Source organism: Balaenoptera acutorostrata, chromosome X (genome assembly GCF_949987535.1).
Source record: "Balaenoptera acutorostrata chromosome X, mBalAcu1.1, whole genome shotgun sequence".
Classification (NCBI taxonomy): Eukaryota; Metazoa; Chordata; class Mammalia; order Artiodactyla; family Balaenopteridae; genus Balaenoptera; species Balaenoptera acutorostrata.
Window position 1 is genome coordinate 86,857,164 of NC_080085.1, and position 23,201 is coordinate 86,880,364.

The 23,201-nt window shown below is 36.0% G+C and overlaps 1 pseudogene; it reads right to left on the reverse strand.

The window, feature by feature from the left end:
• Positions 1-22,110: 22,110 nt before the first annotated feature.
• Positions 22,111-22,565, reverse strand: LOC114238345 (40S ribosomal protein S13-like; annotated as a pseudogene).
• Between the last annotated feature and the right edge of the window lie 636 nt (positions 22,566-23,201).

Genomic DNA, 23,201 nt, shown 5'->3' on the forward strand with positions numbered 1-23,201 from the left:
ATTTATCTAGTTATAGAAAACTCTACTAGGACTTTAATCAGAATTACATTCAATTTATACATTAAAATTTTTGAGATGTAATATTTTGAGAATATTAAATATTCCAATCCAAAATGATCATATTCTGGGAATTCCCTGGTAGTCCAGTGGTTAGGACTCTAGGCTTCCACTTCAGGGGTCATGGGTTCAATCTCCGGTTGGGGAACTAAGATCCTGCAAGCTGCATGGCCAAAAAAAAAAGATTGTATTTCTTTCAAATTTTGTTTTTATGTTCTTTAATATAATTTTACTGAAATAAAATTCATACCATATAAAACTCATTTTTACTATTTTAAAGCACACAATTCAGTGTTTTTCAGTATATTTGCACTATTGTACAAACGTCACCTCTATCTAATTCCAGAACATGTTATCACTCCAAAATGGGATGCCATACCACTCAATTCCCTCCTCCCTCCATCCCTGACAACCACTAAATTGTTTCCTGTCTCAATGGATTTACCTATTCTGGGCATTTCATATAAAATGGAATCATGTATTATGTGACCTTTTGTGTCTGGCTTCTTTTAGTTAGGACAATGTTTTCAAGGTCCATGCACGTGTAGCTTATGTCAGTAATTTATTCCTTTTTATGGCTGAATAATATTTTATTGTACGGATATAGTACATTTTGTTTATACATTTATTAGTTGATGGAGATTTGGGTTGTTTCCACACCTTAGCTATTTTGAATAATGTGTCTATGAAAATTTGTGTACAAGTTGTTTTGTGAGCCTGTGTTTTCAATTTTCTTGAGTGGAATTGCTGGGTTATGTGGTAACACTATGTTTAACTTTTTGAGGAACCACCCAAAGGTTTTCTACAGTGACTGCCCTATTTCACATACCCACTGACAATGTATGAGGGTTCCACTATCTCTACATACTTGCCAGCATTTGTTATTTTCCTTCTTTTTTTATTATTATAGCTATCCTAGTGGGTGTGAAATGGTATCTTGTGGTTTTGATTCACATTTCCCTAATGACTAATTATGTTAAGCATCTTTTAATGTGATTATTGATCACTTGTAAGTCTTTTTGGAGAAATGTCTGTTTAAATCCTTTGCCTATTTTAAAGTTGGATTATTGGTCTTTATATTGTTGAGTTGTGTTATTTATATATTCTGGGTACTAGACAATTATCAGATATGTGACTTGCAAATATTTTCTCCTATTCTGTGGCTTGTCTTCTCATTTGCTTGATAGTATCCTTTGATGAATGAAAGTTTTTAATTTTAATGATGCCAGCTTACCTACTTTTGTTTCTTTCATTGCTTTTTTTTTGGTATAGTACCTAAGGAATCACTGACTAATCCAAGGAAACAGATTTACTCCTAAATTTTCTTCAAAGAGTTTTATAATTTTAGCTCTTAGATTTAGGTCTTTGATCCATTCTGACTTAAGTTTTTGTATATGGTAAGAGACACAGGTCCACCTTCACGGTTTTGCATGTAGATATCCAGTTGGTCTAACAACTTTTGTAGATATCCAGTTGGTCTAACAACTATTATTTCCCCATTGAATGATCTTGACATGCTTGTTGAAAATTAATTGACCCCAGATGTATGGGTTTATTTCTGGACTCTGAATTCTATATGTCTGTCCTTATGCCAGTACCACACTGTCTTGATTATTGCAGCTTTGCAAAAAGTTTTGAAATTAGGAAGCCGAGTCCTCCAACTTTGTTTTCTTCTTCAAAATTGTTCTGGTTATTCTATGTCCCTTGTATTTCTAACATTATTCCATATTTAATCTAAAAAAAAGAATAAAAATAGATAATTCTGAGGGAAAAAGTAATCAATGAAAACTTGCTATGTAAGATATTGAAACTATTACATAACTACAGTAATTTAAGTAATGTGGTGCTGGTTCCAGAGCACATCAGAAAGTTCAAAAGCAAATTTATGCATAACCAAATTTAGTATATGATAATGGTAGCATTTCAAATTAATGGACAAATGAATTATTTTTTAATTATTGGGAAAATTGACAAGCCATTTAAAAACTTGAAGCTCAATATATACTTCATTCCTTAAATTAAAAAAAAAATCCTATATGAATTAGAAACTAAATGTAAACATTATACTGTATAAATACAAGAAGAAAATATAGGAAAATATGTTAAAATTTTGAAACAAGGAAGACTTTTCCAAGCAAGTGACAAAATATGGAATTAATAAAGACACAATTATTTGAATGCATTGTAATTTAAATCTTCAGTAAAAAAATGAGCAAATATAAAATAAAATCACAACTTTGAAAAATTAGTTGCAGCATATAGGATACAGGATTGGTGGCATGAATATGTAAACAACTTTTATAACCTAATAAGTAAAATAGAACACCTCAATAGAATAATATATTAATTATATATAAAGGCAATTCACAAAATCAGAATACAAATGTTTTTGTTTGTATTTAAAACATTTAAAAATATTTAGTCTTACTAATACTCAAACACATAATAATGCAAAAATACGATATTAGTTTTAGTTCTGACCATTTTGGTAAAGGCAAAAAATAATGAATTATAATAATACATTGTTAGCAGACCTTCAAGATGGCAGAGGAGTAAGACATGGAGATCACCTTCCTCCTCATAAATAAGTCAAAAATGCATCTACATTTGGAACAATTCCTACAGAACACCTACTGAATGCTGGCAGAAGACCTCAGAATTCCAAAAAGGCTAAAAAATCCCCACATACCTGGGTAGGGCAAAAGAAAAAAGAAAAAAAGAGACAAAGGAATAGGGACAGGACCTGCACCTCTGGGAGGGAGCTGTGAAGGAGGAACAGTTTCCACACACTAGGAAGCCCCTTCACTGGTGAGGACAAGGCATGGGGAGCTTCAGAGCCACAGAGGAGAGCACAGCAACAGGGGTTCAGAGGGCAAAGCAGAGAGATCCCTACACAGAAGATAGATGCCTACCAGCACTCACCAGCCTGAGATGCTTGTCTGCTCACCTGCCAGGGCAGGTGGGGGCTGGGAGCTGAGGCTCGGGCTTTGGAGTTCAGACCCCAGGGAGAGGACAGGGGTTGGCTGAATGAACACAGCCTGAAGGGGGCTAGTGCATCACAACCAGTGGGGAGGGAGTCCGGGAAAATGTCTGGAACTGCCAGAAAGGCAAGAGACCATTGTTTCAGGGTGTGTGAGGAGAGGGGCTTCCTGATCCATGTGCCCACAGACAGCAGAGCACCACCTAAGCAAGCTCCAGAGATGGGCGTGAGCCACAGCTATCATCTCGTATCCCAGAGGCAAGCATGGACTGCTACCACTGCCACCACTGCTACCAAGGGTCCTGTGTACAAATGCAGGTCACTACCCACACCCTCCTGGGAGCCTGTGTAGCATGCCACTGCCAGGGGCACGTGATCCAAGGCCAAATTCCCTGGGAGAGCACATGACATGCCTGAGGCTGTTGCAACCACATGCTGGCCTCTGCCACCGCAGGCACTCACCACAGACCAATTATGACTACTGTACTCCTCCCTATCCCTGGCCTGAGTGAACAAGAAGGCCCTAAACAGCCTCTGCTTTAACTCCCTCCTGTCTGGGTGGGGAACAGACGCCTGAGGGTGGCCTACCCACAGAGCTGGAGCCAAAACCCCAGCTGAACCTCAGGAGCTGTGCGAAAAAAGAAGAGAAAGGGAAATCTCTCCGTGCAGCCTCAGGAAAAGCAGATTAAATGCCCACAATCAGCTTGGTAAACCCTGCATTTGTGGAATACATGAATACACAACAAGTGTTCCCAAAACTGAGGTGGTGGACTTTGGGGCAACTTTGGACTTTGGGTTTGCTTCCTGTGTTTGATTTCTTTTTGATTTTATGTTTATCTTAGTTTAGTTTTTAGTGTTTGTTTTCATATGTGGGTTTCTTTATTGGTATAGTTGCTCTCTTCCTTTTTTTATTTTTCTCTCTTTTTGTGAGTGTGTGTGTATGTTTCCTTGTATGATTTTGTCTGTTTAGTTTCACTTTTACCATTTGTCTTGGGGTTATGTCTGTTTGGGTTTTTTTCTTTTCTTTTTGTGAGTCTATGTGTGTATGTTTTTTGGGTGCTTTTGTCCTTTTAGTTTTGCTTTTACCATTTGTTTTGGGGTTCTGCCTGTTTGTTTGTGTTTGCTTGTTTGTTTTATGTTTCTTTTTTTTTTTCTTCCTTTTCTTCCATGCCGTGCAGCAGGCAGGGTATTGCTGCTCTGGCTGGGTGTTGGGCCTGAGCCTCAAGGTGGGAAAGCTTGGAGCTCCAGAGACAGGCACAAGCCACGGCTATCAGCATGGACACCAGAGACGGGCATGAAACACTAAGGCTGCTGCTGCAGCCACCAAGAAACCAGTGTGCAAGGACAGGTCACTATCCACACCTCCCCTCCTGGGAGCCACTGCAGCCCACCACTGCCAGGGTCCTGTGATCCAGGGACAGCCTCCCCAGGAGAACACAAGGCATGCCTCAGGCTTTTGCAACGTCATGCCGGCCTCTGCTGCTGCAGACTCACCCTGAATTCCATACCCCATCCTCCCCACTGGCCTGAGTGAGCCAGAGCCATCTAATCAGTGGCTCCTTTAAACCATCCTGTCTGGGCAAAGAACAGACAACAGAGGGTGACCTACACACAGAGGTAGGGCCAAACCCAAAGCTGAACTCCAGGAGCTGTGCAAACAAAGAAGAGAAAGGGAAATCTCTCCCAGCAGCCTCAGGAGCAGCGGATTAAATTTCCACAATCAACTTGATGTACCTGCATCTGTGGAATACCTGAATAGACAATAAGTAATCCCAAAATTGAGGCCATGGACTGTGGGAGCAAATGTAGACTTCGGGTTTGCTATATGCAACAGGCTAGTTTCTGATTTTTATGTTTATCTTAGTATAGGTTTTAGGGCTTGTTATCATTGGTGGATTTGTTTATTGGTTTGGTTGCTCTCTTCTTTTTTTATTACTTTTTATTTTAATAACTTTATTTTATTTTATTATTCATTTTTCTTTATTTTTTTCACCATTTTCTTCTGAGCCATGTGCTGATAGGGTCTTGGTACTCTGGCCAGCTGTCAGGCTGGAGCCTTTGAGGTGGGAGAGCCAAATTCAGGACATTAGACCACAAGAGATCTCCTGGCCCCACATAATATCAATCTGCAAGAGCTCTTCCAGAGATCTCCATCTCAATGCTAAGACCCAGATCCACTCAACGACCAGCAAACTCCTGTGCTGAACACCCCATGCCAAACAACTAGCAAGACAGGAACACAACCCCAACGATTAGCAGAGAGGCTGCCTAAAATCATAATAAGTTCACAGACACCCCAAAACACACCACCGGACATGGTCCTGCACACCAAAAAGACAGAATACAGCCTCATCCACCAGAACACAGGCACCAGTCTCCGCCACAAGGAAGCTAACACAACTCACTGAACCAGACTTACCCACTGGGAGCAGACACCAAAAACAACGGGAACTACAAACCTGCAGCATACAAAATGGAGAGCCCCAACACAGTAAGTTTAGCAAAATGAGAAGACAGAGAAATATGCAGCAGATGAAGGAGCAGTGTAAAAACCCACTAGACCAAACAAAGGAAGAAGAAATATACAGTCTATCTGTAAAAGAATCCAGAGTAATGATAGCAAAGATGATACAAAATCTGGGAAATACAATGCATAAAATACAAATAATGTTTAACAAGGACCTAGAAGAACTAAAGAACAAACAAACAATGGTGAACAACACAATAAATGAAAGTAAAAATACTCTAGAAGGAATCAATAGAAGAATAACTGAGGCAGAAGAATGGATAAGTGACCTGGAATACAGAATAGTGGAAATAACTATCACAGAGCAGGATAAAGAAAAAAAGAATGAAAAGAACTGAGGACAGTCTCAGAAATATCTGGGACAACATTAAATGCAACGACCTTAAAATTATAGGGGTCCCAGAAGAAGGAAAGAAAGGAAAAGGGTCTGAGAAAATATTTGAAGAGATTATAGTTGAAAAATTCCCTAATATGGGAAAGGAAATAGTCAATCAAGTCCAAGAAGAGCAGAGAGTCCACACAGGATAAACCCAAGAAGAAACACGCCGAGACACATATTAATCAAACTATCAAAAATTAAATACAAAGAAAAAATATTAAAAGCATCAAGGGAAAAGCAACAAATAATATACAAGGCAATACCCATAAGGTTAACAGCTGATCTTTCAGCAGAGACTCACAAGTCAGAAAGGAGTGGCAGTACATAATTAAAGTGATGAAAGGGAAAAAGCTACAACCAAGATTACTCTGCCCAGCAAGGATCTCATTAAGATTCGATGGAGAAATTAAAATCTTTACAAACAAGCAAAAGTTAAGAGAATTCAGAATCACCAAACTTGCTTTACAACAAATGCTAAGGAACTTATTTAGGCAGGAAACACAAGACAAGGAAAAGACATACAAAAACAAACCCCCCAAAATTAGGAAAATGATAATAGGAACATACATATTGATAACTACCTTAAATGTAAATGGATTAAACACTCCAACTGAAAAACATAGACTGACTGAATGGATACAAAAACAAGACCCATATATATAATGTCTACAATAGACCCACTTCAGACCGAAGGACACATACAGACTGAAAGTGAGGGGATGGAAAAAGATATTCCATGCAAATGGAAATCAGAAGAAAGCTGGAGTAGTGTTACTCATATCAGACAAAATTAGACTTTAAAATAAAGACTATTACAAGAGACAAAGAAGGACACTACATAATGATCAAGGGATCAATCCAGGAAGAAGATATAACAATTGTAAATATTTATACACCCAACATAGGAGCACCTCAATACATAAGGCAAATGCTAACAGCCATAAAAGGGGAAATTGACAGTAACAAAATAATAGTAGGGGACTTTAACACCCCACTTACACTAATGGACAGATCATACAAAATGAAAATAAATAAGGAAACACAACCTTTAAATGACACATTATATCACATGGACTTAATTGATATTTATAGGACATTCCATCCAAAAACAACAGAATGCACTTTCTTCTCAATTGCACATGGAATATTCTCCAGGATAGATCATATCTTGGGTCAAAAATCATTCCTTGTTAAATTTTAGAAAATTGAAATTGTATCAAGTATCTTTTCCGATGATAACACTAGATGTCAATTACAGGAAAAAATCTGTAAAAAATAAAAGCACATGGAGGCTAAACAATACGCTACTAAGTAACCAAGAGATCACTGAAGAAATCTAAGAGGAAATCAAAAAATACCTAGAAACAAATGACAATGAAAACACGATGACCCCAAACCTATGGGATGCAGCAAAAGCAGTTCTAAAAGGGAAGTTTATAGCAATACAATCCTACGTCAAGAAAGAAGAAAAATCTCAAATAAACAATCTAAACTTACACCTAAAGCAATTAGAGAAAGAAGAACAACAACGACAACAAAAACCCCCAAAAACCCAAAGTTAGCAGAAGGAAAGAAACCATAAAGATCAAGTCAGAAAGAAATGATAGCAAATATCATTAAAATTAAAAGCTGGCTCTTTGAGAAGACAAACATAATTGATAAACCATTAGCCAGACTCATCAGGAAAAAGAGAGAGAAGATTCAAATCAATAGATTTAGAAATGATGAAGGAGAAATAACAACTGACACTGCAGAAATACAAAGGATCATGAGAGACTCCTAAAGCAACTATATGCCAATAAAATGGACAACCTGGAAGAAATGGATGAATTCTTAGAAAAGTGCAACCTTACAAGGCTGAACCAGGAAGAAATAGAAAATATGAACAGACTAATCACAAGCACTGAAATTGAAAATGTGATTAAAAATCGTCCATCAGACAAAAGCCCAGGACTAGATGGCTTTACAGGTGAATTCTATGAAACATTTAGAGAAGAGCTAACACCTACCCTTCACAAACTCTTCCAAAATGTAGCAGAGTGACAAATACTTCCAAACTCATTCTATGAGGCCACCATCACCCTGATACCAAAACTAGACAAAAATGTCACAAAAAAAGAAAACTACAGGCCAATATCACTGATGAATATAGATGCAAAAATCCTCAGCAAAATACTAGGAAACAGAATACAACAGCACATTAAAAAGATTGTACACCATAATCAAGTGGGGTTTATTCAAAGAATGAAAGGATTCTTCAATATATGCAAATCAATCAATGTGATAAACCATATTAACAAATTGAAGGAGAAAAACCATATGACCATCTCAATAGATGCAGAAAACTTTTGAAAAAAATTCAACACCCATTTATGATAAAAACTCTCCAAAATGTGTGCATAGAGGGAATCTACCTCAATATAATAAAGCGCATATATGACAAACCCACAGCCAACATCATTCTCAATGTTGAAAAACGGAAAACATTTCCTCTAATATCAGGAACAAGACAAGGTTGCCCACTCTCACCACTATTATTCCACATAGTTTTGGAAGTTTTAGCCATGGCAATCGGAGAAGAAAAATAAATAAAAAAGAATCCAAATCAAAACAGAAGAAATAAAACTGTCACTGTTTGCAGTTGGCATGATAGTAAACATAGACAATCCTAAAGATGCCACCAGAAAACTGCTAGAGCTGATCAAAGAATTTGTATAGTAGCAGGATACAAAATTAATGCAGGGAAGTTGCTTGCATTCCTATATACTAACAACAAAAAATCTGAAATGTAAATTAAGGAAACACTCCCATTTACCATTGCAACAAAAAGAATAAAATACCTAGCAATAAACCTACCTAAGGATACAAAAGTCCTGTTTTCAGAAAATTATAAGACACTGATTAAAGTAATCAAAGATGATACAAACAGATAGAGAGGTATACCATGTTCTTGGATTGGAAGAATCAACATTGTGAAAATGACTCTACTATCCAAAGCAATCTACAGATTCAATGATCCCTATCAAATTACCAATGGTATTTTTCTCAGAACTAGAAAAAAAAAACTTTACAGTTTGTATGGAAACACAAAAGTCCCCGAATAACCAGAGCAATCTTGAGAAAGAAAAATGGAGCTGGAGGATTCAGGCTCCCTGACCTCAGACTCTTCTACAAAGCTACAGTAATCAAGACAGTAGGGTACTGGCACAAAAACAAAAATATAGATCAATGGAACAGGATAGAAAGCTCAGAGATAAACCCACACACATATGCTCACCTTATCTTTGATAAAGGAGGCAAGAATATACAGTGGAGAAAGGACAGCCTCTTCAATAAGTGGTGTTGGGAAAACTGGACAACTACATGTAAAAGAATGAATTTAGAACACGCCCTAATACCATACAGAAAATTAAACTCAAAATGGATTAAAGACCTAAATGTAAGGCCAGATTCTATAACAGTCTTAGAAGAAAACATAGGCAGAACACTCTATGACATACATCACAGCAAGGTGCTTTTTGATCCATCTCCTAGAGTAATGGAAATACAAACAAAAATAAACAAATTGGACCTAATTAAACTTAAAAGCTTTTGCACAGCAAAGGAAACCATAAACAAAACAAAAAGACAACCCTCAGTATGGGAGAAAATATTTGCAAACAAAGCAACTGACAAGGACTAATCTCCAAAATATATAAGCAAGTGATGCAGCAATGTAAAAAAAAAACAATCAACCGAATCAAAAAATGGGTGGAAGATCTATATAGACTTTTCTCCAAGAAGATAGACAGATTGCCAACAAACAGATGAAAGGATGCTCAACATCACTAATCATTAGAGAAATGCAAATCAAAACTACAATGAGGTATCATCTAACACCAGTCAGAATGACCATCATCAAAATATCTACAAACAATTAAATGATAGAGAAAGTGTGGATTAAATGGAACTCTCTTGCACTGTTGATGGAAATGTAAATTGATATAGCCACTATGGAGATCAGTATGGAGTTTCCTTAAAAAAACTAAAAAGAGAACTACCATATGACCCAGCAATCCCACTACTGGGTATACACCCCGAGAAAAACATAATTCAAAAAGTGCCATGTACCACAATGTTCATTGCCACACTATTTACAATAGCCAGGACATGGAAGGAACCTAAGTGTCCATCAACAGATTAATAGAAAAAGAAGATGTGGCACATATATACAATGGAATATTATTTAGCCCTATAAAGAAACGAAATTGAATCATTTGTAGGGAGGTGGATCAACCTAGTCTGTCATACAGAGTGAATTAAGTCCGAAAGAGAAAAATAAATACTATATGCTAACACATATATATGGAATCTAAAAACAAGTGGTTCTGATGAACCTAGTGGTAGGATTGGAATAAGGACGCAGACATGGAGAATGGACTTGAGGACACAGGGGAGGGAGAAAGGGAAGCTGAGACAAAGTGAGAGAGTAGCATTGACATATATACACTATCATAACTTTTACACTACCAAATGTAGAATAGATAGCTAGTGGGAAGCAGCTGCATAGCACCGGGAAATCAGTTCAGTGTTTTGTGACCACTTAGAGGGCTGTGACAGGGAGGGTGGGAGTGAGGCTCAAGCGGGAGGGAATATGGGGATATGTGTATACATGTTGCTGATTCACTTTTTTATACAACAGAAACTAAGACAACACTGTAAAGCAATTATATTCCAATATAGATGTATAAATAAATAAATAAATAAAAATAGGAAGAAAACTTTTACTCTTTGGAAAAAAAAATAATATATTGTTAGATGAAACGTAAATTGAAGTTACCCAAGACAATTTTTCAATACGTATTAAAATAAAAAATATGTAATTCTAGTAAATTACCATCCTATTTTGTAACGAGCCTTTCATACAAATAAGCACTACCATAGTAGTAAGGAGATAAGTGGTTTTGAAATTTATTATTTTATGTAATGGTGGAGAAGCATCATAAGGGCAGAGTGAAAAGTTGGTTTTGGAATCCAGTCAGCTATAAACTAGAATACTGGTCCTGCTGGTTATGAGTACAGTGACCTTGTCAAATCTCTCTGAACTTTACTTACTTTAGTGTTAAGACAAAAATACCAATACATACCTTGCAAAATTAACAAAATTTGGTGAGGTAATGACTTTAGCATTCTCTGCTGGGTTGAATAGTGTTCTTCCAAAATTCAAAATTCATATCCACTTGGAATCTGTGAATGAATATGACCTTATTTGGGAATAGTACCTTTACAGATGTAATCAATTTAAGATGAGGTCATACTGGATTATGGTGGGCTCTATAGCCAATATGACAACACCCTATAAGAAGAGAGAAATTTGGACAGAGTCCCAGACACACAGGCTAGAAGGCCTTGTGAAGCCAGAGTTAGAGATTGGAGTGATGCATCTGCAAAGCAAGGAATGTCAAGGGTTTTCAGTAACAACTAGAAGGTAGAAGAAGGAAGGAATCTTCTCTACAACCTTCAAAGGGACCATGACCCTGCTGACACCTTGATTTCAGAATTCTGGCCTCTAGAATTCTGAGAAAATAAATTTCTCTTTTAAGCCACGAAGTTTGCAGTACTTTATTATGGCAGCCCTAGGAAACCCATGCATGCATTTAGCAAAGTACTTTGCAAAGTAAGAGCTCATTAGAGGGAAATTATTTTTATTGGCTGGTGACAAGCTTCTTTCTTATACACTATTTTACTTTATGGTTTATGCTCCCTGTGATGTAGGTAGTTTTATTATTTCCAGTTTTCAAAAAAGCAGCTTAGAATCAAAGAGGTTAAGTATTTTGCCACAGATCACACAATTAAGAAGTAACTGACATTTATTTCATATTTACTTGACTAAAAATACTCAATTTTTAAAGCATCACTTGACATTCTTGTTTTAAATTCCACCTCAAATGCTGACAGATAATTAGCCAAGCTTGTCTGTGCTAAGTTTTGAACTGCCAATTGGGAAATCCTAGAATTACCATGTGCTTTTAGGTCTCTGTGCAATACTTAAGAAAAATATAGGAAATTCTGGATACTTACAGCAATTTTCATTGACCAGGACTAAAGAGCCTGATAGAAAAGTCTGGTAAATGGTAATAGTTCAAGCAATTGCACCTAAGATCAAATCTATCAGTACATGGTATGGCTAATCACACTTGTACTGATGTGTTTTATGTGAGCAAATCTTTCCATTAGAAGAAAATAAGCTAGGCTAAGAGGGCAAATTCATATCACTACTTTACAGAGTAAAGAAAAAGGATGAAGCAATAGCTTTTAAAGTTGTTAGGTTATTGTTTCAATTCTCTAAGATACTACATCTTAAAAGGCCACAAAGGAAAAAATTTGAACCAAGCATTCAAAGTCCATAAAATGTTTACTGAAAACGAACCTAGATTTTTTTCCAAGTTATGAATCATGTTATATAACCAGTAAACATATTGCTAATCTTCATGACTCATTCTGAAATGACCATACATTTCCACTAGTGATAAAATACCATTAAATTCCAAGTTCTCAGGAGCATTTATTTCTAAAGTTGCATTGGAGGCCATATTAAGTAAAGGAAGAAGGCAAACTCTAGAAGGCAACCCCAGACTCCTTTGCTATGTATGACTTCACTCTACTTGACCAACCTAGAAAGGGAAGCAGTATTTTCTATTCAGTCAAAGCCCAATTCAGAGTGTCCTTACCTCCATAACTTCTTTTCCAATGACTCTAGCCCATATTAATGCCCCTCTTCTCTTCTCAGACAACCAATAGAGCTTGTCCTTTGGTTAATGCACTTTTTTCCCTAACATCATTGTGCACTTACTATGTGGCAGAAGTTGTGAAAGACACATAGCTCACATTATCTCATTTATTGCTCACAAAAGCTGTGAGGCAGGGATTTGACTAGATGTCCTGCCTAAGGATGAAAGTCCAAATCATGCTGAACTTTACCTTTTGTCATGCCTCTAGGGACGCTAAGTGCTATTACTATTATCCAGAAACTCAGACAAATAAGCCTCATCTCATCAACAGCTTCTAAAGGGCTAAAAAGAATTACATTTTCAACAATCTTCACAGTACTTTACACAGTTAGTTCTAGGCCCCAAATAAGTTCTCCACAAATACGTGTTGATTGGTAGATGCTAAGTTGGGAAAAGAAGCATGCTGTGTGGAAATAATATTCTACTGGAAGTCAAGAGACATATGCCACACAGATGTGATCTTGATGAAACAATCTCCCTGAGCTTCATTTTACTTTACGTAATATGAACGGATCCGATTAGAAGATCTCTGACATTCTCTCTCACTCTGACACTAAATGTCGACCAAAAGATCCAAGGAACTGTTACTTAGAAAGGAAAGCGTTACCACCCACAATCAAAGTAGGCTGGAGAAATATTTTAAGAGCATTTTGAATTATTACTTCATAGGATACTGCATCTGCCATAGCTGAAGAGAAGCCTCAGTACCAGACAGAAATAAAGCAACATCTTTTGGGTGAGAGCAATGCATAGATTTGATTTTTCTAAAGCTGGTGCTGAAATAGACTCCTAATAAGTCTTCCTGCCTCCCCTCCAGTATTTTTTCCACAATATAATCAAAGTTGTCTTTCTACAATTACAAACAAATCACTTCACCTGATTAAAAGTCTTCAATGACTTCCATGTGCTCTTTGAAAAAAGATCAAATCTTCAAAATGGTCTCTAACTTCAACTTTCACCACTGTCTGCTTCAAAATCTTTATTCTAGGCTTCCAGCCATACTCAACTTTTTTTCAGATACCTAAATGAGCCACAAGTACACTCCTCTGTTGGCCTTTGAACAGACACACCAAATAAAAATGCTGAGGATATTTTACATGTGAAAAAGCAACTAAATGTTCATAGCAGCATTACTCTAAATAATCAAAAAGTGAAAACAATACAAATATCTACCAACTAATGGATGGATAAACAAAAGGTAATTCAGTTGTCCTTTGGTATCCCCAGGGAGTTGGTTCCTGGACTTGCCTTGGACCGCAAAATCCCCAGATGCTGAAGTCCCATAGTAGGTCTTCCGTACCAGTGGACTCAACCAACTGTGGATCATAAACATAGTACAGGATCTGTGGTTGGTTGACTCCATGGATGCCACTCCCATTGATATGAAGGGCCACCTGTATTGAAAAAAATCTGCCTGTAAGTGGACCCACACAGTTCAAACACATAATGTTCAAAGTTCAACTGTATATCTATGCAATGGAATAGTACTCAGTCATAAAAAGGAATGAAGTACTGATACATGGCACAACATAGATGAACCTTGCAAACATTATGCTACAGGAAGAGAACCAGACACAAAAGACCACATATTGTATGATTGCATTTATATGAAATGTCCAGAATAGGTAAATCCATAGAGACAGAATGTAGATTAGTAGTTGCCAAGGTCTAGAGGGAGAGAGAGTGGAGAGTGACTGCTAATGAGTATACCATTTCTTTTTGGGGAGGTGAAAATGTTCTAAAATTAGATTTTAGTTATAGTTGCACAACTTAATACTAAAAAGCATTTATATTGTACACTTGAAGTAGGTAAAGTATATGATGTTTGAATTATATTTCAAGAAAAGTGTTAAAAATGCAATTAAGGATGCTTTGAAAGTCATTATAGAAGTGGCAGAGAGGTAGAGTAGTCCAGTGCAAATAAATAATTTAACTTGGATTGGAGTGTTGGCACCTCACCTTGGTGGTTGTGTGAGCTTGGGTAAACCAATTCTCAGCCTTTAACTGTAAAACAGGGGATAATACAACCTGTACTAGTGTGAGGATTAAATGGGATAGAGTAGGTAAAAATGCTTTGTAAATGGCAAAATGCTCTTCAAACATAAGGTCTAGTAAGATAATACATTATATAATTATTATTGCAATATATGGTACATATGCGAAGTCCAGTATTTAACACCTGTATTTTTATTCTTAGTCCCACAAGCCCCCTTGATAACAATCAGAAGAATTAACTTCAGATGAATATCAATGCTCTTAATTATCCCCTTTTAATTTTAGATAATATAAAATTATTCTATTATATTGGTTGATATTTAGACAAGTGAGTTTTGTTCATGAGTCTCTGAACACCACATTTTCATCTTATGCTAATACTCTAAGAGGGCAATTTTGTTCAGAAAATCCAAAGATGATAACTCTATGGAAAAGATTTGAAAGCCAGGTTCTACAATATGACATTAAGAAGGCAGGGAAGAGAGGAGGAAGGATGTGTATTTCTTTATAAATCTTTGCTAAGAATCTTGGGGTGGGGAGAGAGAAGCAAACATCTGCAGTGGTAAATCACTTGAACAGTAAGCATGGGGAAACATTTGCACAACATACAACATATACTGTGCTGCAGAAATGGAGAGAGAATAATGCAGGGAAGATCTGCATGCACAAATATATGTGGCATAGGGAAACAAGTAAAAAATATATATTGACTATTTTCATCTTCAAAATTAATTAGCAAATATATTTTAATACTAGGCTGTAAGGGTCATTATCACTAGAACACAGTGACCTCAAATGGCATCTATCGCTCTAGCATAAGTCAACACCCCCGCCCAAACTTATGAGGTGCTCATTGTAAGTAGAGTAGAATTGAAATGGAGGATGTTGTCCCTGCTTTTGAGGACTAATTTGAGGACTAATTTGGCTAATTTAGAAAGAGTCTATATCTAGAAAGGACATATTGACATATACAACACCATAGAAATAAATGTGAATATGACACCACGAACACAGAAGAGTAAGAAAAATTTACAAAAATGGAATAACCTGGATGGAGTGGGGTTACTCAAGAAAGGTCAGAGGTCATTAGCTACATTAGCTGCCCTTGAGCCAAATCCAACCAAAAGTTCTCTTTGGTTTGGTTTGTGTGCACTCATGTGCACACACACACACACACAAACACAAATTATATTACATGTTTAAAAATTGAGAAAGTTACCATAAGAATTTAGATACCTGGTTTCTTCTGAAAAAGTAGATAATCAAAAAAACTGGGTCTACTTTCCTGCATGGCAATAGTCAGTTTGACCTAAGTCACAGCTGTGTACTTTAGAGGCAGCCTGTGTTCTGTCCACCGCATTCCCCTCCACTCCAAATTACATCTCTAGTGCATTGGATAGGAAGATTGCTGTAAAGGCAAATCAGAGCAGAAGCTCTCAAATACTAGGTATGCAAGGAACATTTGTATTCTGTGTTTGTATGTTGTATGTATGTATGGAACCATTGAGTATGTATGTATGTATGTGCACACATGTATGAAACACCTGGCCTCAGTGTATGTTACATAAGAAACATTTGAGGTGTTGATTACAAATACCATTTCCTGGAATATACCACAGAACTACAGTTTCTGAGGCCAGGTGACTGGAATATGCATTTTTTTTTAACTAGCATCATAAATATTTCTTAGATACACATAAATTTGCAAATCACTGTTCTTGGTCATCTCCACTCAAATTCACTTTACTTACTGGTGGAAGATTAATCTTAATCTACATGTTGCTTTCTGCTAAAAAATCTTTAATGATTTCCTCTTATCTACTGAATAAAGTTCAAACTAGTCAGTCTGGCATACAAAGCCTGCTATGATATATTCCAAGGCACTTTTTCATTATCTTCTGACTACATATATCTTTCATTCTTTTCAGGTTGAACTACCTCTTCCTCATAAATGTCTCATACCTCTCTAACCTCTAGGCCTTGGCAGAGGCTTAACCTTATATGTGGAAATGTCTTTTTTCTATCTGCCTATTAACTGATACCGAGGTAGATACCTAACTTAAGTTGGGGCAATCATAATTTTTCCCCAGTGTTTCTCCCTAAGAGGTTGTAAAACTCAAGAGCTCATGACATTTATGTGTTCAGATATGTGGGGCAGAAAAGCAGAGAAAGACCTGGAATGGACCTTAGGTATCTACATTTTTGACAAGCAATTTGGTGGGTGATTCTGAAGCAAAGGAAATACTTTCAGAACCACTGGTATAGGAAATAAACATTGATCTGGAATCAGAAGACCCGTTTCTAAACTTGAGCCCACCATTAACTTACTGGGTGACAGCATAAATCGGCAAAGATTTCTGAGCTTCAGATTTGTGCATCTGTAAGATGTAGGAGTGGTGCAATGAACACAATTATCAAAAAATGGAATGATTGGGAATGCATACTTCTCTTCTGGTTGAACGTTGCTTTGCTATTTCTCCAACAGACTGTTTCTAACCTGTACAGTGTGATGCTGTGAATTTGTCCCAAACATAGTTCCATGATTGGTGACCACAAAGAAACCTACTCTGTAGAATAGGACTTGAACCAGATGACGTAAAGGTTTTCTTTCCCTCATTGACTTCAGAGAAGGAGTTGTGAGAAAAACAAAAAGAAAAGAAAACAAAACAACAAAAAAAACGGAGATGCTAAGTGTGTGCTGAAGGTGAACTGTCCACCGAAGCTGAAGCTGAAATCATACAGAGATGGACAAAGGGAATTTATTACAGGGTTACAGAGAAGCATCTGTTATGGGGTCTGATTTAAATCTTTGGCTGTAGCAATTTTACTATGAACTTTATGTCTAAAAGCAATAACAGTGCAATAAATGAAATCTTCTGTATGTGTCTGATATTTTTATCAGTAGCTAATATACCATTCCTACAATATTTCCTAACATCTAACATGACGCTTGGAAGATTGTCCCTGGATAGAAATTTTCTAATTCTAGAAATGTACTTCTTGACTCACTTTTTCTTCATGGTAATATGACTAAAAAGTCCTGTACACAAGATTGTGTTTAATTTGGAAAAGTATCTTATTCAAACCTATGGTAAATACTAAGGATGATATGGAACATTTGTTAAACTACTAAAAGATCCAAGAACACTTCCTTGGTTCCAAGAAGTTTATACATACACATATTAATAAATATATATACATATATATAAATAAATATATACACATATATATGTACATATATATGTATACATATATTGCCACCAGTCTTCAAAATTCCAAATGATTAGATAATTCAATTCAATGAGAAAAAAAACAGTTATACTTACTTTGGGTACATTATAAAACAAATCATCAATTTGCTCATGGCAGCTGTAGACAGGCACAGTTTTTCAATTACAAATAAATAAAACATCTCAGCTTTATATACCATTACATGATGGTCTGAAGAAGATTCTGAACAAGTTGCATATTAAGTGTTGGGTGGAAAAGAACAACTGCCTTGTTTCTCAAAAGGAGTATTAAGTTTCCAGTAAAATTCAAGTATTTTCAAAAGATTTATCTCCCTCTTTCACATTGATAGAAAATGCATAAAATATGTTATGTCATATGTTGGAATAAATTCATTAGATACTCAAGTAGATAATGAAGTATTTGAAATTTTGGAGAAGGTGAAGAATCATGAAAATAACCATCTTCCTAGGTATTACCTACCACTCCTATTACCTTCTTTCTCTTTTGTTGACTGTATAACCATTTTGAAAATACACAAAAAGATAGAAAACATAGACATTAAGAGTGAGAACATGCACAACCTGAACTGGTCATATACAGGTTACATAAATAGAGAAATTTTTCTAATGTAGATTTAAATTGACAAGTGATTAATTGAAGGAAGGTAGCTACCAAAAGTAAGTTTCCTTTAAATGCCAAAACAAGTTGCGTCTTGTTATTTGAAAAGTGCCAAAAATATTGACTGACCTGAAACATTGATTAAAAGCTGATTGCTTCGAGCAAATAATTCTGAAAGTTTCTCCTGTGTGGCTCTGCTAACTTTGGAAAAAAATTTGGCTTACCTGAAAGGTTGTAAATTCTTTAAATAAACATGCCATTATTTTTCAGAATTGTTATTTTCAACGTTTTTGTTTTGATTCAGGCAATCAGATCTCTTAATTTGAGCTTTTGAACATGCATCTTATTATGTGAACACTTATAAAAGTGTAAAATTCAATTGCTATATCTTGAAAGTAAATATTTTAGATCTATTAATTAAACTTATTGTTAGTAAATTTATAATTCTTTTCTTACAGTAATCTAAACACTACAAAATGTTTCTTTTTGGGGGGGTTCTGGACACATTACACTTTTCAATGTAGATTAGGATTTATTTACACCAAAATAGACTTTATAATTCAACTTCTACTTGCTGAGGTAATTATATACTACGATATTAATGAATGCTAATTAGAATTAAGCCCAGAATCCTCTGACATATTGAATTTATTTAAATTTTTACTTTATAGCCTGTCTCACAGGCTATAGTTTTCACACAAATGATTTGATTCTTTTTATGAAGTATGGGATAAATCACACTAATTGTATATACATATAAAATACATTTCTTCATGAGAATATAAAGACGAAACTAGTATTTAGATTATTTAAAATTCCATTATAAAATTTTATATAGAGCCAATCTTACAGAAGAGCATACATTATTTTCATAATTGATGCATACTCTATCTTTATTTTTTGGTTGTTAACAACTTAATTTAGATATAATTCACAAACCACATAATTCACCCATTTAAAGAGGCTGGGGGGTGGAGGAAAAGAGGAAAAAAAGTAAAGTGTATAATTCAATGGGTTATGGAGTATTTTGAGCTGTAAAACTATAACCACAGTCATAGAACATTTTCATCATCCTCCCCCCAAAACCCCTCTACAAATTTAGCCATTAACACTCAATCCTCCCCATCCCTTCTGTCCTAAGAAACCACTAATCTATATTTTGTCTTTATAGCTATGCCTTTATGGATATTTGATATAAATGGAATCATATGCAATGTGGTCTTTTGTGACCGGCTTCTTTCATATAGCATAATGTTTCCAAAGTTCATCCATGTTGTGGCATGTATCAGGGCATCATTTATTTTTTAGCCAAATAATATTCCATTGTAAGGATATACCACATTTTATTTATCCATTCATCAATTGATGGACATTTGGGCTATTTACATTTTTGGATTATTATGAATAATGCTGTTATGAATATCCATGTACAAGTATTTGTATGGATATATAATTTCAATCCTCTTGTTATATCATTAAGAGTGGAATTGCTGGGTCATATGGAAAATTTATGTTTAACTTTTGAGGAACTGCCAGACTGTTTTCCATAGTAGCTGCCGATTTTACATTCCCACCAGCGGTGTATGATGGTTCAAATTTTTCCACATCTGTGTCAATATTTATTTTAAATTTTTTGATTAAAGACATCCTAAACATCCTAGTGGGTGTGAAGTGAGTATCTCATGCTTTTGCTTTGCATTTCCTTACTAATGATATTAAACATTTCATCATGTGTTTGTTGGCCATTTTCATAAATTCTTTGGAGAAATGACTTTTCAGTTTTTTTGCCCATTTTATAATTATTTGTCTCTATATTGTTGAGTTGTAAGAGTTATTTTCATATTCCAGATATAAATTTCTTATTATATATCATTTGCAAATATTTTCTCCAATTATGTGGTCTGTCTTTTTACTTTCTTGATGGTATCTTTTGAAGCACAGAAGTTTTAAAATTTGATGAAGTCCAGTTTATCTATTTTTTCTTTTGTTGATTATGCTTTATGTGTCATATTTAAGAAACCATTGCCTAATCCAAGGTCATGAAGATTTACATGTATTTTTTTAAGAGTTTTATTTATCGTATCAATTCTGGATACTGGCATCCCTGAACCATTTCTGGGCTTTTTATTGTTGTTTGCTTGACTGGACTCTTTTAATAAAGTCTATTTCCCTTGCAGTGTAAAGCCTTTTATGTTGCATCTCAGAGTGTGTAGCCTTTGGGTATGTGCACAGCCACTCTGGAATGATAGTGTTTTTAACAGTCATTTAGCCAAGTATCATTAGCATAGCATTTTAGCAGTCTTTTCTTTGAGTCTCCCTTTCCCGGACACATCCAGTTGTTAGATAGATTCCACTAATTGCTGGCACATTGCTCTATTGGTTTGATCATGCTCTAGATCCTAATTGTTCCACAGTTTGATCCAATTAAATTGGGGCCCCTTCACAAGGATAGTTTTTGAGGCAGGTATTTGAGGTTTTTTCTCATATCAGGAGGTGTCTTAGCTATCACTTTTCATAGTTTTCTCTGGTAAAGCAGCTGGCCTGTGATTTTGCTGCTTGTCTCATGGAGCTACCAGTCTCTTTTTATTTGCTTATCACCAAAATCTTCATCGTTTTCAAGAGGGCCCTTAGGCTTGAACTCCTCCACACTTCGTTTCAAATGAAGTCAGTTCATCTGTGGAATGCTTCAGAGCTCTCTGTTCTTATAAACTCTCTCTACCCCTGGGAAAAAGATCTCTGGACCACTACTGGGGATGCTAGACACAGTGGTAGCCTCTGGCCTTCTCCGCTTGCTTCTCACAGTATTTAACTTCTGCCCTATGAGTGAGCTGGTTAGGATTCCAGGATCAGGATACCAGGATTCTCTGTCTCCAGCCATTGGAGTGGAGCCTCTACCATATGAATGGAGACTTGGTGGAGGAAGAGATATCCAACCTCTCCACCACACTCACCTAGAATTTAATTTTTGCAATGAGTAGCTTGGGGAGGGAGGAATGAGAAATGCTAGCAGCCTGCTCTTCCCAGATGATACTATGGCCCTTGACTGAAAGCTGGGGGGAGAAGGTGTCCTGTGTTCTTGGCTACATCCACAAGGAATGGAGTTGGAGTTTCTAGGCAGGAGTGAGGGATGGAATGGGTAATGGTTTAAATGTTAAAAACTTTTGCTGTTTTTACCAAGTTTTAGTATATTTTCTTGAATTTTTTTTCATTTGCTATATGCCCTTAGGTCAATTTATAGAGACTTAAAAGAAAACATATATATATTGATATAGATATAGAATAGATATAGGTATATAAATCTATATATATATTGAGAGGTATAAATTATGTATAGATATGTATTTATCTATATGTATATTTATCTATCTATCTATCTAATCTGTACCTCTATCTATATATCTATCTATCTAGCTTGTTTCACTGGGTAGCAGGTTATGGAGCTCTTCATGCTGCCATTCCAAAAGTGGAATTATTTATCTTTAAAGAAACAAACTTTTCTTCTTTTTCTTTTTTATTTAAACAATGATTTTATGCTTGATTACAACAGACACATTTATGCAACCAGGGAAGAGGTTGTGGATGACTCATATTTCCAACTGGGGGGAAGACTCCTTTGGTCTTGTAATATCAAGCCAACTGGTGAATATGGCTGTTAATCAGAATCAGACAGAATTTAGCATCTTTATTCTTTCTGTTCCTCTCAAGATGCTTTCAAACAGCAACAGCTTTCTTAATTAAATGATAGAGATCCTCAGGAAGATCAGGAGCAAGTCCTTGGGACTTAAGAATTCTCAAGATTTTATTGCCTGTCACAAAACGTACTTGTGCAACACCATGTGAGTCTCTCAGGATCACACCGTTTTGTAAGGGAGTCAGGCCCTTCTTGGCCAGTTTGTAGATCTATTCCTTCACATTGTCAGATGTCAGCTTCAGCCAGGTGGGGACACTGTGGCAGTAGGGCAGAGCCTTGTGGGACAGGCCCTTCCCTGAAATGTGCATGTGACCCATGGTGGTGGCGGTCTCTAAAGAAACATACTTTTTAATGTTCAACATGAAAGTCATTGTTCATTAGTATTGAATCTCTGCTTCACCAGGCCAATGATTACTTATCTTGTTTTGCCTATAGTTGTATCACCTCTAAAATTTATATTTCTTAGATGATGCTATTATTTTTGAAGGATAAAAAAATCAAGGTTTATGCTTCTTTATGTAACACAAACACACACATATGTTTACACCTACACATTATAGTGGCCTTAATAGATATTGATTAATTATTTATTCTGTGTCTATTAATTCCCTGAAATAGTATCAGACATCATGTTTCTTTTGATGAGTTGCTCTGCCACACTCCAACGAACATAATACTTGCCCCCATGACCATAGGAATCTATAAGTTGAACTAGTCACTGAAGCTGGGTCAAATAGAGCTTTATCTTTGGATAATTTCTTTTTCTGTAACTGAGAGTTCCTTTTTTCTCTAGACCATAAGCTGATATGATATGATATAAAACTGAAGTTGCCTCTGGGCACATCTCCATCCATATAAGGGAAGCTTCCATATGGTATGAGAAAATGAGGTCAACACACAGAAAAGTGGTCACTAAGTGAAGAGAAAGAGAAGAAAAGTGGAGAGACAGAGGG